Source organism: Monodelphis domestica, chromosome 2 (genome assembly GCF_027887165.1).
Source record: "Monodelphis domestica isolate mMonDom1 chromosome 2, mMonDom1.pri, whole genome shotgun sequence".
Classification (NCBI taxonomy): domain Eukaryota; kingdom Metazoa; phylum Chordata; class Mammalia; order Didelphimorphia; family Didelphidae; genus Monodelphis; species Monodelphis domestica.
Genome location: NC_077228.1, coordinates 364,345,158 through 364,364,653, shown reverse-complemented (window position 1 = coordinate 364,364,653; position 19,496 = coordinate 364,345,158).

The window sequence follows — 19,496 nt, the reverse complement described above, 5'->3', positions numbered from 1 at the left end:
TTGAACAAATGGAAAAACATTAACTGCTCATGGATAGGACGAGCCAATATAATAAAAATGACCATCCTACCCAAACTTATTTATCTATTTAGTGCCATACCCATTGAACTACCAAAATACTTCTTCACTGATTTAGAAAAAAACATAACAAAGTTCATTTGGAAGAACAAAAGATCAAGGATATCCAGGGAAATAATGAAAAAAAACACATATGATGGGGGCCTTGCAGTCCCTGACCTAAAACTATATTACAAAGCAGCAGTCATCAAAACAATTTGGTACTGGCTAAGAAACAGAAAGGAAGATCAGTGGAATAGACTGGGGGAAAGCGACCTCAGCAAGACAGTATATGATAAACCCAAAGATCCCAGCTTTTGGGACAAAAATCCACTATTCGATAAAAACTGCTGGGAAAATTGGAAGACAGTGTGGGAGAGACTAGGAATAGATCAACACCTCACACCCTACACCAAGATAAATTCAAAATGGGTGAGTGACTTAAACATAAAGAAGGAAACCATAAATAAATTGGGTAAACACAGAATAGTATACATGTCAGACCTTTGGGAGGGGAAAGGCTTTAAAACCAAGCAAGATATAGAAAGAATCACAAAATGTAAAATAAATAATTTTGACTACATCAAACTAAAAAGCTTTCGTACAAACAAAACCTATGTAACTAAAATCAGAAGGGAAACAACAAATTGGGAAAAAATCTTCATAGAAACCTCTGACAAAGGTTTAATCACTCAAATATACAAAGAACTAAATCAATTGTACAAAAAATCAAGCCATTCTCCAATTGATAAATGGGCAAGGGAAATGGATAGGCAGTTCTCAGATAAAGAAATCAAAACTATTAACAAGCACATGAAGAAGTGCTCTACATCTCTTATAATCAGAGAGATGCAAATCAAAACAACTCTGAGGTATCACCTCACACCTAGCAGATTGGCTAGCATTACAGCAAAGGAAAGTAATGAATGCTGGAGGGGATGTGGCAAAGTAGGGACATTAATTCATTGCTGGTGGAGTTGTGAATTGATCCAACCATTCTGGAGGGCAATTTGGAACTATGCCCAAAGGGCGACAAAAGAATATCTACCCTTTGACCCAGCCATAGCACTGCTGGGTCTGTACCCCAAAGAGATAATGGACACAAAGACTTGTACAAAAATATTCATAGCTGCGCTCTTTGTGGTTGCCCAAAACTGGAAAACGAGGGGATCCCCATCAATTGGGGAATGGCTGAACAAACTGTGGTATATGTTGGTGATGGAATACTATTGTGCTAAAAGGAATAATAAAGTGGAGAAGTTCCATGGAGACTGGAACAACCTCCAGGAAGTGATGCAGAGCGAGAGGAGCAGAACCAGGAGAACATTGTACACAGAGACTAATACACTGTGGTATAATCGAATGTAATGGACTTCTCCATTAGTGGTGGTGTAATGTCCCTGAACAACTTTCAGGGATCCAGGAGAAAAAAACACCATTCATAAGCAAAGGATAAACTATGGGAGTGGAAACACCGAGAAAAAGCAACTACCTGAATACAGAGGTTGAGGGGACATGACAGAGGATAGACTCTAAATGAACACTCTAATGCAAATACTATCAACAAAGCAATGGGTTCAAATCAAGAAAACATCTAATGCCCAGTGGACTTACGCGTCGGCTATGGGGGGTGGGGGGGAGGAAAAGAAAATGATTTATGTCTTTAACGAATAATGCTTGGAAATGATCAAATAAAATATATTTAAAAAAAAAAAAAGAATATATGGGACCAGATGCTCATTGAGACCCATGTCAGCTCTAAAGTGATATAGTTCCAAAATTTTGACTTTTTAGTTTTTCCTGTTTCCACGTAATTTGTCTTGGAATAAGTTTGAAATTTAAACAGATGAGCATGCCAAACCAAACCAGATATAATGAAAAGATAAGATTCCTAATGTAGAGATCATTGAAACTGGATTCTAATACTTGTTCTGTCCCTTACTGTTTTTTTGTTTCTGGAGAAGTAACTTTTCCCCTCTAGTCTTCACTTTCCTCATCTATTAATGTGGTGATTAAATAGATATAACCTCTAAATTTTCTATCCTCCTCCATGACTTCTGATACTCCTCAATCCACTTTTGAAGAGGAAGATATAAATAAAAGAACTGCTTTTAGTTAGACAGGAATGTTGGAAAATTAAGAAAAAATTTGAATTTTCCTTTTTTTTTAAATTTTATTTAATTGGTTAATTTAGAATATTTTTTCAGGATTACAAAAATAATGTTCTTTCCCTCCCCTTCCCCCAACCCCTCCCATATTTGACACACAATTCCACTGGGTTTTACATGTGTCATTGGTCGAGACCTATTTCCATAATATTGATATTTGCAATAGGGTGATCATTTAGGGTTTATAACTCCAATCATAATCCCAATGACCCATGGGATCAAGCAGTTGTTTTTCTTCTGTGTTTCTACTCCTGTAACAGTTAAATTAGTCTCTAGTAATAAAAATATTATATTTTAGAGGTTTATTACAGATTATTAGAAATCAAAGATACAAATCAATAAGCCAAGTTTCTAGGGCTGATAGGCCCATTCAATTTCACTTACTACATCTTGAGAGACTCATGTGCTTAGAAGTGGAAGCAGAGAGCCAAGTAGACGTTACAGTCAGTTTAAATACAATTTTTGTTCTCAATCTCAGGTAAGGACTCAGGTGAGATTATAGGGCATTCTGGGAAGTGCCAAGGACTTCTGGGGATTAAAGTCTGGGGTTCAAATCTCCATTTTTACACTCCCACAGATTTTCCTCTGAATGTGGATAGTGTTCTTTATCATAAAAATTGTATTAAAATTATTAATAATTTTACATTTTAAGCTCATCTGCCAAAAATTATCCCTTGACAATTTTTCCTTAATTTATTTGATTTATGCCCATCTATATTTCAGAGGTATAGTTTTACTCATATAAGTTATAAAAAGAGAAAAGCAATTTCATATACTAAATAACAAGTTGCCATCAGATTCAGGCAGAAGTCAGGTCAAGGTCAGTATCCAAAACTTACTGGTTATGTAATTCTAAGCTCATCACTAACCCCTCAATAATCCAAGTGACTTTCTAAGACAATAAATTGAAGTTCTAAGAGGAGCCCTAAAGAATCAGTGTTAATTCTCTAAGTAATCAGTTTGAACACCCCAACTACTGTACTTCTCCACATTATCACCAAGATTTTCACTTGAGAATCAGTTTGGTCAAGGAACTTTAAGTAATTAATATAAAGGGATATTTATTAAGGCGGTTCAATAAGAACAATCACTATAAAACTTCTTTCCTCCTAATAAAAAGTCTATGACATACTTCCCAACAATGTTTACAATGGAAAATGAACTGAAGCTTAGAAACTATAGGTGGCAAAAGGGTAACTTATGGTTCCTGTTTGCTGGATGGACATCTTGTACACCTATTTAGGTGTGCATGGTGAATTTGCCTGCAGTTTTTCCTTGGTTCCCAGAGAAAACAATGCCATCTGATTTGAGAAAACAATGGAGAATATCAGAGAAATAATGTGAAGTGTAACATCTCTCATACTTTAAAAAACTAGAATTTCCTTTTCTGGCCAAAAAGAGAATAGGAGGGGGAATAGATACCTGACCAAAGCCAAAGCCAATCCCTTTCTCCCCATCCTAGATGATTTTTTGAGGGGGGTAGCTATAACTCTATATTTAACCCAATTTCTCAAATTACCCATTCCAGGTAAGTCCATGTTTTTATGGATGACCCAGAAGGTATATATATAACAAAATCACTCAGTTAATAAGAGCATTCCTCTTATCTGGCATATTTTACTTTATCAAATGACGTTCCAAAGATTCTTCCCATTTACTCTGGGACTATGTTTTGTGATATTTTCTCACCTAGTTATCATGGCTAAAATGTCAGTCCCAGCCTTACATCCTTCCCCCTGTTGTGACAACTGGTGAAAGAGGAGAATCTCTTAATTCCTACTCTGGATGTTCATGTTCAAAGGAAAAAGAAACCTAAACAAAGGAATGTGATTATGTAAACCAGGTTGCTCTCAAGCCAAGGTTGTTTTACATTCACTTCTAGTTACGTTTGTTATGACTGCCACTATAAGTGTTTAAGGGGGAAGTCTCTGCTAAGACCATAGACTTTCTAAAGACACTTTATTCTTCCTCAGTGGCAAAATATTAGCATTGTAATGTTAATGGGAAGTTACATAGTCTTATGACTCTAAAGCTAATATGTTTCCCACATATCATACTGCTCTGTGTATGGTAAACATAAAGTACGTTATCTGTTTTAAGATGACATTAAGAATTTCAAAGCAAAAAAGAAAATCAAAGTAAAGACATATGGGGGCATTTATGTGGTTATATTTGGTTAAAAGACACCATACAGTTATGGAACTTGGGGTAGGTAAGTTTGAATGGAACAAGAGGTAAGGACAGAGATTGGGAATGTTACCCAACTTGGTATATAGGAAGATGGACTCCAGATGGGGTAGTGGTATAAGTCTATTAAGGAGAAGGGACAAAGAATGGAAGTGCAGGGAGGCATGGGTGACTAAATGCCAAATTTTACTTAGAGTAAGTCAAGAAATTCAAAATTCCCCAGCTGGCAAAGAAAAAAGGGGTACTTGAATCTTCTTTGGTTTATCTATGACATATATTTAATAATTTAAAATTTCAAAAATCATCTTAGGTGGATGATCCTACTATGATCCTACTGTCAAACATTAGAATGTTCTTCAGAATATGTCCATGATAATTTGTATAACTTTTGGGAAGATTGTGACTTCTTTTTTCTAATTATCCTTTGACATATCTGAGAAGAGTTGCTAAAAATATTGCCACAGAAATGGCATTTAGTTGTTGGGAGTCTAAAATTCACGCCTTGAGCTTATTTCTAACATATTATAAATTCAGAGTTTGAAGTGAAATTGGAAGTCATTTAGTCTTACACCCTTTTTTTTATATGAAGAAAACTGAGGCTCAGAGAGAATAAATGACTTGTCCATGGTTGTGCAGGTAGTCAGTAGCAGAGGCAATTTTTTCCTGAATCCTCTAACTCCAGATTTGCCCTTCTCCCTGTACCACACTGCCTCTCAGTTTTGAATTTTGGAAAATTCTAAGTCTTATCTTCCCCTGCCTCTAATTATATTTATAATTTTTGTAGACCTGTATGATTTAACATTACTCTCTAATGCAAATTTGTCCTTTCACATTTCATAGATTTATTTTTTCTAAGTAGCTTATATCATTGTATTATGAACAGTTTTATGTTTTTGAAAGAAAAGTGCTCCATAGTTGGGCATCATAATAGTTTACATGAAATAACATTTTTATTAGTAGATATGGTTTTTTAATATCTAGGATAAATGATTAAAGATAAGAAAGAAACAATAAAATCATGAACCCAGTCAGTAGCATACTAAAAATCACCACATTCTTTAAACTTATTTAGAATTCATTGAACTAGAAAATGAGAAAAATGGGAAAAGCAACCCACACAAAACCCAAATAAAGTAGATAATTAAACTATTCAAAAACATAGCAGAGCCTAATACAAGGGAAAAGGTATTGACTTTTAAAGCTCTGTCTTCTGACAGCTTAAGTATAGTTTTAAGAAAACTGTATGCCAATATGCATGGGAAGTCAGCAGCCTTTGCTGGATATAGTATTTCATTTGTTTCTTTCATCAGTATAAATCAGCCCCTAAACAAACCAGTCAAACTCAATAAATATTAACATGAAGAAAATTGCTTCAAAAGGTATTAATTTGCTCTGTAAGTAGGGGGTAATTTTATATTAATAGGACAAAATATGTATAATTTGAGATATAGATCCTACAATTATGTGGTTAAATTGTGTTTAAATAAAAAGTTATTGGTTCATGATATCTTCTTATCAACAGCTGATTTGTAGTTCTAATGGGGTTAGGTTACACATTCATCTTCACTTTAATCTTATCTGATTTTTATTTTTTAAAAGAACTGCCAGGTAGAAAATTCATCACAGGAAATATAATTGATATTCATAAATGTAGGAAACAATAAAAATAGGCTGAGATCTATGGTCTCCTAAGAAGCATTCATCTAATGTTTGGTAATAATACATGCTTCTTCTCTAAACTCGTTTGAATGGATTTCAAGATTCTTGTTTTTTTTTTTTTTTTCAATTTACTTAGGAATGTATATCACTTGGTGTTCAAAATTGGATTGAGAACAATTGTCAAAAGTTTGATAAAGCAAGATCAGGATACATTCAAAGGAATACCTTAACAGTATGAGATGTTCAATAGTGATTCTTGTTCAAGTTCAACGCTTGATTCTTCAAGTGAAGATCAGATAATCTCATGTGAGGAATTTCTTCAATATATAAAGATATATATATATATATATACATATATATATATATATATATACAGAGAGAGAGAGGGGGGAGATATTATACAATGCATATATATTTAAATTATTGAAAATAATAATATTTAAGTTTTATTAGTTGGGAAAAATAAAATTATTAATCTTATGGCAAACAGTTTTTGTTACCTCCATATTCCAGTAGTCCTCCCATTTAGGGTCTCCCAGGAAAAAGTATGGTACTAATATTTCTGGTTTTCTACAGCTCTGGGTTACTTTCACTTGAATTTTCCAATGGAATTTCCTTTCCATAGAGAGCATTCTCTATATCAAAATTATCCCTTCTGTTCATCACCACTTCTATTGCCTTCAATTCATTCCTCTATGCCCAGGATAATCTTCCACCCTTCTAAATGATCTTCCTAGTTTAGGTCCACTGCCTCCTCCTATATACTGACAATGCTTACAGTCTAATAGTCATTCCTTCTTTTCTTCCATAGTCCTGTCCTGTTGTGTCAGAATAGAGATAGGTTTAATTCAAATTGTTCACATACTTTGCCTGGCTTGCGAATTTAAATCAACTTGAGAAACTAGACTCACTTATGATAAAACATGAGGAGAAGATACAAGCACAGGCTACCATAAAGTCAAAAGAACACTACTTTAAATTCTTAAGTCAGGCAGTACTAAATCTTATAATGAGCTGTTTTAGCATAATGGAAAAAAGAAATGTATAATTAGATTGAGAGTAAAAGTTCTGCCATGGGAGTAGGTCTATAACAAAACTCAGCATTTCCCTTGAACCTGGATCACTAAAGAAGAAATTCTATATACTGTCTAAATCATTCCTACATCTGAATTCTATAATATTTTTAAAATAATATTTTATTTTTCCCCAATGGTTTAAATAAATTAAGTTTTGAGTTCCAAATTCTCTGCTTACTTCCAACATTACCTTCTTCCCCTCATCCTCTCTGAGAAACTATGAAATCTTATATAGATTTCATATGTACAATCATATAAAACATTTTTCCATATTAGTCATTTTGTGGAAGAGATCTGAAATAAACATAAAAATAGAAAGTGAAGTATGTTTCAGTCTGAATTCAGATTCCAACAACTACTTCTCTGAGAGCAGATTGTATTTTTCATCTTGAGTCTCTGGGATTGTCTTGTATCACTGCATTGATGACAATATCTAGGTTATTGACAGTTAGTCATTAAAAATATCATTATTACTTTTGTACAGTATCCTGATTTTGCTCTTTTCACTTTATATCAGTTCATACAAATCTATCCAGATTTTTCTGAAATCATCCTGCTTGTCATTTCTTATAGCACAATAGTCCATCTCAATCATATACCACAACTAGTTCATCCATTCCCCAACTGCTAGACAACCCCTTAATTTCCAATTCTTTGCTATCACAAAAAGAGCTACAATAAATATTTTTGTAGAAATAGATCCTGTTTCATTTTTTAAAATCTCTTTAAGATACAGATCTATAATGGTATTGATTGATCAAAGAGTATGCACAATTTTAGAATCATTTGAGCATAATTACAAATTGCTTTCCAGAGCAATAGGAACAGATTCCAATTCTACCAACAGTATATTATTGTTCTAACTTTTCTTCATCCCTTCCAAAGTCTAGCATTTTCCTTTTCTGTCATATTAGTCAATCTAACAGGTATGAGGTAGTACCTCAGATTTGTTTTAATTTGCATTTCTCTGAGTGAAAATTAAAGCATTTTTATATGTCTATAGATGACTGATTCCTTTATATGAAAACTCCCTGTTCACATTTCTTGACCATTTATAAACTGGAAAATGACTTTTGTTTTTATAAAGCAATAAGTTCTCTATATATTTGAAAAATTAAACCTTTATCAGAGATACTTGCTATAAATAGCATCCTCAACTTTCTGCTTTCCTATCAAGATTAGGTTAATTTGTTTTGTTTGTATAAAACATTTTCAATTTAATATAATAAAAATTATCCATTTTATATTTTGTAATTCTTTCTATCTCTTGTTTTATCCTAAATTCTTCTCTTCTCCATAAATCTGACAGTTAAACTATTCTATGTTCCCCTAATTTGCTTATAGTGTCATGCTTCATGATTAGATCATGTACTCATGTTCACCTTATCTTGGTATAAGGTATGAAATGTTTGTCTATTTGTAGTCTCTATCATACCATTTTCTAAAGAAGATTCTAAGTTATGATTTTCACTTGTGGATTCCCTGGCATTTTGATATCCTCCCCTAATTCTGACCTTGCTTCTTTAGCTATAAACTTTTAAGCCAGTGATTTACTTTAAATCAGTCCCCCTAGTCCCCTCCCTTGATATGTTTCCCTTTCTAGCCCCTCCCTTTTTGTTCCCTTCCCCTCCCCCTCTATTTCCCTCCCTTTTTGTGTTCCCTTTCCCCTACCCCCCTTGGTTTTCCCTTCTCCCTTACCCTTTTGGATAAGATAGATTTCAAGATCCCAATGGATCTAGATGCTCTTCCCTCTCAGAGTTGATTTCACTGAGAGTAAGGTTTAAGTAAAAACTCTCTTCCACTCCTTCGTGTAGGAGAGTTCTTCCCCTCCCCTTCCCATGTGTATCTTTGTGTGAGAACGATTATTCTTTTTAGTTTTTTTTTTCTATTTCTTGGAGTATATCTTAGTACCATCAACGATTCCCCCCTCCCTTTTTCTTTCTATCCCCCCTTCTCCATATCATCTTGATGCCCCAAACTTTCCCTATGTGTGATTTTTCTTACTACTCTAATGATGCATACAATTTTTGAGTTACACATTACATTTTCCCCACATATTATTATATATAATTTGATATAAATGTAGTCCTTATAGAAGACAGTTTGAATAAAAGAAAAAGATAACATTTTTCTCCTTTTACCTTTCCTTCATATTTACCTTTTCAAGTTTCTCTTGCTCTTTGTGTTTGGATGTCAAACTTTCCACAGAGCTCTGGTCTTTTCTTTGCAATAGTGACTTCTTCTACCAAAACTTTGGAAATTCTTATTTATCAAACGCTAAATTATTATAGTCATCTATTGGTAGATTTTGAGTACAGAAGCTATTTCACTAATTTACTACTCTATTTCTTATCCATTACCAAAGTGTTTTGATGATTAATGCAATACAGTTTGAGGTCTGGGACTCCTATGCCACCTTCCTTCACATTTTTTGATAAATCCTACAATCTAATATTAAATTAGGATTTTTAAGTTTTTTATCTTTTATGGACTCTTTTGGCAGCCTATTGGTATCTTCTCAGAATCTTCTTTTTAAATACAAAAGATGACATAGTATTAATGAAGAAACCAATTTTATTAATTTTTTTCCCTCATCCAAATTCAGAAATCCCCTCCATTAAGGTTATACTTCAAACTCCAAATGTCTTAGTCTTTCACATGTGGGAATTTAACATTATTGTTATAGCATGCATATCTTTCTAGCCACCTCCTTTTTCCTAGAGCTTCTACATCTATCCTTACTGGTTCTGCAGAAAAAAATCCCACACTATTTAAGGAGATAAGAACGACATTGCTTCAGACAAGTCAACACATTTCTATCTCTGTTGTTAATCAGGCCTAGTACTCTGCCTAGAATGACTATATAGGGCAGTGATGGCAAGCCTTTTAGAGATGGATTGCTGGGCCCTGCCTGTACCCTCCCAAGACCTGATGCCATGTCCACCACACCAGAGACTGAGTGCCACAACCTGTCTCTCTACTTCACCCTCCCATCCCTCCTTTTACTACAGACAGGGAAGGGAGGAAGCACTCTCATTGGGCTGCTGGTCAGAGAGGTGGGTGATGAGAGGAACGTATAGAGAGTGGGCCCAGTGTTCTGCTCCCCTCCAGTTATATGCAGCACTGGGAGCTCTTTTCCCCTCAAACCTAGCTCCTCTCCAACCCCACCATGGGAATTACCTTCACCACAGACTCAACAGGGGAGGGAGGAAGCACTCCCACTGACTTCTGGGCAGAGGGGAGGTTAAAGTGAGGAATGTCCCATAAAAGGGAATTCTTTGTTCTCTCTGAGTTTATACTTGTGAAAGGGAATCCTTTATTCAATTTGTCTATTTTGAGTTAACACTTTGGCTAACAATAACTTAAGTACCCCTACTTATTAGCTCAACAGATTGTGAAAACAGGATCAACTCTCCTTTGTCTACTTTTAAATTGAATCAACAAAAGATTGAACACTCTTCTTAGTATTAAGTGAGAAGCTAGCAAGGTACTTAAAGAATTCACACCCTTAGAAATTCAATCAATCACAAATCTGTGAACTCTTTTGATGATTATTCACCTCTCAAGAAGGTCAGAAGTGGTTCCCACATACACTGTCCCCTGGGCAGTGCTGGGCAATTTGGAAGCTGTGATTGGCCCTTGTGAAGAGGGGAAGGGACAAGAAGTCACTATAAAAGGTCCTGAATTTCTTCAGCAGGGGAGGGGGGTTTCAAGAGGAAGTTAGCTTTAAGAAGTAAGTAGACTTAAGGAGGAAAGTTGTCCAAGAGTCACCTTTAGTTTGAGTCATCGGCTTGACCTGCCTCTTGAAGGGTGAGTGAATAGCTTGTTTTCCTTTCCTGTCTTCTGGAGAGAGTTTAATTATAGTTGAAGGTCAACAGTAGTTGGACACATGGAGGAGGGAGGGAACAACTCTGCCCCAGTTCCTCTGACTTTCTAGTTTCAAATTCTTATGGATTACTTCAGGCATGCCCACAGAGATGACTGTGTGCCCCTTTGGGCATGTGTGCCATATGTTGACTATCATGGAATTAGGAAGTTATCAAAACCTCTAAACTTTCCCTGCTATATAGAATTTTCCTAGCCTACACTCCTGGCTAAGTCATAGTCATTGAATTCCATTCACATTTTCTTTGCATACAGTATAATAAATAGATTATCTCAACCATTTGAAACACACACACACACACACACACACACACACACACACACACAAAATTGGTGTTTCCTCTTTCCCTACTGGGACCTTTTTGAAGTTAGGAATAAACATCCATTTTTGTTTGCATTTTGTAGTTCCATCATCTTCCCAAGGATCTACTATTTGACTTTTGACTGAACTAAACAAAAGATTATCTTACATTCAGATAAATCTTAAAAATCACTAATAGCATTGAAATTAAAGTTATAAAGCTTGTGGCTAGCCATTGCTGGCATCCCTAACATTAATTGATATTTTTTAAAAAGGGTAATTTACTGGCTTACATACCACCCTTGTTCTTTCCTCGTGAACTATCTTGAAGTAAAGAACAGATGGTTAACCTACACGACCAGATCTAACTGTGTACCATCATTGACTTTGTGTGTCTTCTATATCATAGCCATAATACTGAGGAAGAAATAACTGCTATAGGACTGACCTTGAAGGCTCAAAGCTTAAAATGATAGGAAACATTTTAAAGGCTATATCATTATCCAGCTGTAGATATTTATAACCTCCTTCAAAATATAAAGACAGAACCACAGAAAGTAACCACAAGGTTTAAAGTAAACATTTGATGTTGATGCATTCCATTACCCATCCATCAATTTTAAGTTGAGCTGTATAGTATCTCTTTGACAATGAAGATATCTGTTTAAAAAAAAAAACAACATGAAAGGTTTCTTTCCTTTCAAAGTTTCTGTAAAAGATTTCCAGACAAATCAGATTCCAAGAATTTCCTCTTTGAGACTCCAGCAGTCTGATATTAGCATCACCATTTCCTACCTACCCACAACCCTATAGTTGCTTCATAGCATAAGTCTTCAGGTCTGAGCAGAAATGTATGCATATCTCAAGGTGATTCATTCTGATGCTTTTAAAACAATTTGACCTGCCAACAAAATAATAAATTTGTTTCAAGGAAGACTTCTTCCTTGCCATTAATCTTGAGGAAAAGCTCTTTATGAAATAGCCAAGTGAATGTTAAGTAGTACAGAATCATGGGATTTTAGAGCTGGAAGGGACCTTACTGATCATTGAGCCCAATTCCCTCATAAAATTCTTTCAATTATTCAGAATTTATTCAAAAGGACAATACAATTTAAATCATGGCTTTGAACTTGAGACATTTTGAGTCTATGGATTCATCTTTTTAAAAAGAAAACTTCTTCAGATGTTAATCATTCATAATTGATTTAATCATCAGGTCTATATCTGGGCTATTATTTAGGGGAGAGATTATTGGGAAAAAGGCTTTTACTTTATATGTGTTAAAGTTATTTTTAATTCACTCATTGGGAACTAAAAAGATCATCTCACATGTTATATTAATCAGTGATTTGTATTGATTGCCAAAATTTATAAAAACAACTATAAACATCCACAATATATCTTTCATCATTGACTTGGGGTCATGAGACTACTGACCATATTTACCCATGAATAAAGTCAGTTTTCAGCTCTGACTCATGTCCCAGAGATTTCTTTATTGCTTACATCTTCCTGTCTCTCTCATTCATATGTGTTTATGTATGCTAGAATGTATACACATGCACACATCACATATATCATAGGACACATTGTAATGTTTATGTTATATATGACATGAATATGCTCAATGACAGATTTCTTAGATTTTAGGAAAAAGAACAAGACTTACTCTCTTTAAAACACTTTAGATATACAGTCAGTAGTGGTATAAAGAGAACAGATCTTGTTCTTTTTCCAAAAACCTAAGAAATTTTTCATTGAGTTTTGATTGGCCCAGAGGCTGCCTAGTTTGTTAAGTAATTTCTTTGTGGTTTGTCATTATTAATGTGACTATCTTTTCACCCAACAACATAGAAAGGCCTAACAATATGGATTATTGACCTTTTGACTATTTGACATATCCCAAGCCTTAGAGAGTCACTACATCTATACTACAAATCCAATGCATAATTAAGGAAAATCCTTTTGTTAAAACTGAAGAATAACCTATTAATGTCTCATTTCATGGAAATATTGTACCTAAACTCCCAGGGAACTAGTCTAAGTCAGACTCAGCCAACTGCCTTGGAAATTCTTTTCTTATTCAGCAGAGTGATCATGAAGTTCTCCAAAGTTGTAATTTCCTGCTGAGCTCTGAGGATTATGCTTTCAAACATTCAGAGTCCACAGTTCTTTCTGCCACTAGAAGTTATGGTTCCTACAACTAATATTCTCCTCAGAGGAATGTCTTTTTGCATTTGCCTGAAGAGGCAATGTCTATTACTGCTCCAGTGGCATTTCTAAGATTGCCATTCAACCCTGACTATATTTGAGACCTCTGCAATTCTGGACCTCACAAGATCACTAAAACATGTCTTTCTTAAAAAAAAAAAATCATTGTCTAAAATCATAAAAGAAAAAAAAACAGAGAGACAAGGAAACAATTGTTAAGTGTATGATGAAAGAAGTGATGGTCATGTGACTTTAGCAATGAAGACCAGTTGGGAAATAAAGCTTCATTTCCCTCCTTAATTTATTGTTCAGGTCTAACTAACTGAAAATAGTTGTGCCTCCTCACAGAGACAAAGGAAAAGAGAGTAGTGAAGGGGCAAGTTATTTCTTTAGTATACCTTCTCAGTAACTGCTCAGAAACCACGGAGCTATAAATTCACTTAGAAAAACAAAAATTATTATTATTTATGTGTTGTATTTTTATGTTTTTTGTTAATCACCTCCCAATTGTATTTTAATCTACTTGGGGAATACTCAGGAATTTTGGGGAGTCCTAAGCTATAAAGGATAGGAGTCTTACACCACTTTGTTAGAGTATATAACATCACCGCCTAGATTTTTTTTTATCTTAATAGATAGATGATGAAGAGATAGGACTTTTCATATAAAAATGACCAGAATAATATGATTTATTAAACAAAGTGAATCTGGAATTTGGTCCTCTAAACCAAATGCCCTTATTTTTCAGTATCTATAAAATAATAGAAAGGTGATTTGATTAATAATTTTTAAGTTTCCAACCACTACCACTTTATGTGATTTTAATAACTCATTCTTTGAAATTTAAGACAATTCTTTTCTGAAGCTTAGTTTCAGTTGAAAATGTTACTTCAGAGGAGACATTAAGCAATTATATATTCTCAACTCCTTTGTTTAAATTAACTTATTAGAGATCCAGGGGGCATAGGAATCCTTATTTTGAACCTTCAGAATAACTCCTGGAAAACATAGCTTTAGAGAAGGTTTGCTATAAATTCCAGACAATAATTTCCTAGTATCATAAACTCCTTTTCACAGCTGATTCTTTTGTGTGTTTCACCATGTTATATCTTTAAAAGTATATTAACCTTTCCCATGGCATTTCTTAAGGCAAGACCTTGATCTACTGCTTAGGAAATCAGGACAGCTCAGCTTCAAGCCTCATCCATGTTGTTGGACATTCACCTTGACATTCTTCAAACTTTGACCCTTGGGAATTGGACAAAGGTAACCTTTTTTTCATGAGCTGTTACCAGCTATAAAGTTCAACAGAAATGCAGACAAGGAGTAAGAAAGGAACGTAAACACAATACAGTGATTCTCCACATTGTGAGGAGTTTGAAGAAAAGGCCACCATTTTATTTAAATAATTATTGTATTTGTTATGGGGAATATGGATCTTGAATTGGTAGACATCAATAGTTACCACTGACAGAGAGCTAGAATTGATGGCAGTTGATATCACTAGCAGGACTATTAAAAAAAACAACAACTATTTATTTAACTTATTGAAGAAATAGGGACAGGAAAAGGAAAATAGGAAGGCAGGGAATATATTGAATATTGCTCTATTTACTTTGAATCCAATAAATCTATCTAAAACCTGGATCCCAAATCTGTCTCTCACAAGACTTCATCTTCCCTAAAAATCAGGGCAAACTTAACTCCCTTTCTATCTATTTAATAAACCTATTTTTTAAGCTATTCTAATTTAAAATTATACTTAAACTCCTTTTCTTATGTTGTAGCATCTAAGATTCAATATAGCTTTCTCTGTTTCTCTCCAATCTCAGAGTACTCACTGTGATAGGTTCAGAGATGCTGCTGATTCTGTTTCTTTCTACTGCCACCTCTGGTGATTCAGGGGACAGCCTGAGATTCCTTCACTCTTATCAGTTGAAATTCACTCTTCAATTCTTACCCACTATCAAGACGGTTTTCTAGGCTAACAAATTAATCTTTAAATATTTAAATTTTTGCTTGAAAATGTTGGGGGGAGGCAAAAGGAATAACTCTTGTTAATAATGGAAATGATTTGGCAAAACCAGGTTATGAAACAGGAGGATTAAAAGGAAATTTGAAAACAATATTTGCAAGACAAATTTATTAAAAAAAAACACATATTCACAGATAGCATATATTGTTTGCTTTAAGAAAAAGCCAAAAAGAATTGTGTGAATATATATATACATATATGTATGTATGTATGTATGTATGTATGTATGTATGTATATATATATATAGTAGTAGTCTCTCGGTAACCGAGTATGAGTATGACAATACACTTGTGTGTGAAGAAGATTTAATTGGAAAAGTCGATGCACAGAGACAGTCCCACTCTCTCGGTGTTGGAAGCCTGGGTCCAGTGGCACAAAAATTTGTTACACCTGGAGACTTCCTCAGCTGCATTGGATGGCCGTGTTGTCCTTTGTGCTCCAACACGCCCTAAGCACTCCACAGTGCTTTGCTGCGTAGCCATCTCAGCTGTTGAACCTTCTTATTGGTTTCTTCCCTCTGTTTAGCCGATATATATATCACTTCATGCAACAATGTACAAACACCCAGAAGTTTGAATTAGAGGAACCTTTAATACTGGCCAGGGCACGCTTCTAAGTGAGAGTCTCCCCCCAAAATGGCTATGCAAATAATTTATAGGAATACAGATTGACATTTTGATGTGGCCACCAAAGGAAAGCATTGGTAGATTCAAACAAATTCATACATACATATATATATATATATATATATATATATATATATATATATATATTTCATTATAGGGTTTGGCACTAGCAAGGAAGCAATATTTTATAGAAGCAGATGTTTGTGCTACTTAGTATTACTGCAGGATGGGGTACATTTCATTGTTATCAGTGGAGGCATTTCTTACTGCCATAAATTTAACCATAGGCTGAAATAAGTCTGAGCCTATAAGGCTTCCTGGGAGGTCTGCAGGCTTCCTGGGGAAACGTGGGATTATAGGTTTTTGTCTACTTCAATCCCTCCTCTTCTTATCAGGGAATCAAACACTTGACTCAGCAGCCAATAAAAATGAATAGAGGAATGCATAACAAGCAATTTGACCTCCTCTAGTTGCTTATGAATATATGAAGTTAGACAGTTAATCACACAGTGTCTTATCAGAGAAACCAGTAGCAGGAGTAAGATGGGACTGGCAAGGGTTGTCAGGAGGGTAGTTAACCATGGGGACTAAGAGAAAAGAGTCAAATACCTGTTAATATATTGAGCACTTGCCAGTTCCCTTTTTGAATCCTGAATCAGAACAGGGTGAGGACTCTTACATAAACCCTAATGGTTAGCATAGAAGCAGCAAGATTCTCCCAATGCTACACAAAGACCACCCTGCTTGAGGAAGAGGAGTTCCAACCATCACCTATTTTGAAGAACCATTTAAAAAAATATTTAATAGTTAATTTTGAACATTTTACCCTGGTTACAAGAATCATGTTCCTTCTCTCCCCTCCTGTAACTGATGCACAATTCCACTGGGTTTTACCTGTGTCCTTGATCAAAACCTATTTCCATGTTGTTGATGTTTGCACTAGGGTGGTCATTTTGAGTCTACATCCCTAATCATATCCCCATTGACCCATATCATTAAGCAGTTGTTTTTCTTCTATGTTTGTATTCCCAAAGTTCCTCCTCTGAATGTGGATAGTGTTCTATCTCATAAATCCCTCAGAATTGTCCTGGATTATTGCATTGCTACTAATAGAGAAGTCAATTACATTCAATTGTACCACCGTGTATCAGTCTCTGTATACAATGTTCACCTGGTTCTGCTCCTTTCACTCTGCTTCACTTCCTGAAAGTCATTCCAGTTCACATGGAATTCCTCAAATTCATTATTCCTTTGGGCACAATAGTATATCATCACCAACAGATACCACAATTTGTTCAGCCATTCCCAATTGGAAGGCATCCCCTCATTTTCCTATGTTTTCCTACCACAAAGAGTGTGACTATGAATATTCTTGTACAAGTCTTTTTCCTTATTATCCCTTTGAGGTACAAACCCAGCAGTGCTATTACTGGATGAAAGGGCAGGCGGTCTATTAGCGACCTTTGGGCATAGGTCCAATTTGCCATCTAGAATATTTGGATCAATCCACAACTCCTCCAGCAATGCATTAATGTCCCAATTTTGTAACATTCCCTTCAATATTCATTACTTTCCATTGCTGTCATGTTAGCCAATCTGCTAGGAGTAAGGGGAGTAAGGTGGTATCTCAGAGTTGTTTTGATTTATATTTCTCTGATTATATGAGAATTAGAATACTTTTTCATGTGCTTTTTAATAGTTTTGATTTCTTTATCTGAAAATTGCCTATTCATGTCCCTTGCCCATTTATTAGTTGGGGAAGGGCTTGATTTTTTGTACAATTGATTTAATTCTTTATAAATTTAAGTAATTAGACCTTTGTCAGAGGTTTTTGTTATGAAGACTTTTTTCCCCCAATTTGTTGCTTCCCTTCTAATTTTGGTCACATTGGTTTTGTTTGTACAAAACCTTTTTAATTTAATGTAATCAAATTATTTATTTATATTATATTTATACATTTTGTAGTTTTTTCTAACTCTTGCTTGGTCTTAAAATCTTTCCTTTTCCAAATATCCGATATGTATACTATTCTGTGTTCACCGAATTTACTTATAGTTTCTTTATATTCAAGTCATTGATGTATTCTGAGTCTATCTTGGTATAGGGTCTGAGATGTTGATCCAAAGTCACTCATCCTATACTGACTTCCAATTTTCCAAGCAGTTTTTATTAAATAATGGATTTTTGTCCCCAAAGCTGGGATTTTTGGGTTTATCATAAACTGTCTTGCTGAGGTCAGTTACCCCAAGTTTGTTCCTCTGATTCTCCTTTCTGTCCCCTTAGCCAGTATCATATTGTTTTGATGACCACTGCTTTATAGAATAGTTTGAGGTCTCGCACTGCTAGGCCACCTTCCTTCACATTTTTTTTTCATTATTTCCCTTATTATGCTTGATCTTTTGTTCTTTCAAATGAACTATTTTTTATGGTTTGTTAGATTTATGGTTGGACCAAATTATAGTAATTGGTGGTTGCCAGGGATTTGATTGCTGAATCCTATAATGAATTACTAAAGTAAAATGGAATTTATGGTAGTTTATTTAAGGAAGAAAGAAAATATTAAGGATGAGAGAAAAGGGGAGAGAGAGCTCTGGCTTTCTCAGAGTCAGGTAGAAATTCTAAGCACCAGCCAGGGGAAAGGAGTCTCAAGATGATGGGCCTTTCTCTGAGGTACACTTCTCCAGAAAGGCAAGGAAACTAAGTCAGCCTTTCACTCACTATGGTTACCGTCTAAAAGGAAGCAATCTGAGGTATCCTGCACAAACTCCTCCAGGGGTCCAGTTCCACAGCCAAGTGTCTTCACTCCAAGTCTGAGTGTCTGTCTTCCAGTCTCTCCTACAAGTGGCACTTCTTTATTCTTGATTACCCTTGCATATCTCTATTTCCTCTATTTAAAGACCTTTTTCTCTTGTGTTACCTTCCCTAAATTTTGCATCTACCAATCATAGCAGATGCTCCTCTCCAGGACTGACCACTCAATGTATGAAATGGGTGTTCATACCCTTTTAGTTAGTTATACCTTTTGTGGATAGTTAAAGTCTTTTTTGGTTAGTTCACCTTTTATAGTTAGTCAACTCCTTTTTGTAGTTAAAATGGGTAGATCTACTTTAAATACTAAGTTAACACTTTGGGGATTTTAATCTAAAAATAGACCGGGGATTACAATTTTATCTTCACTATCAAGGAAGAGCTAAGTACATTCATTGTTACAATCAGGATATAGGCAAATCCAATCTTCACAAGTTTTTTCTAATTCAGTAAAAAAAAAATTTCTTGGCAGTTTGATGGGT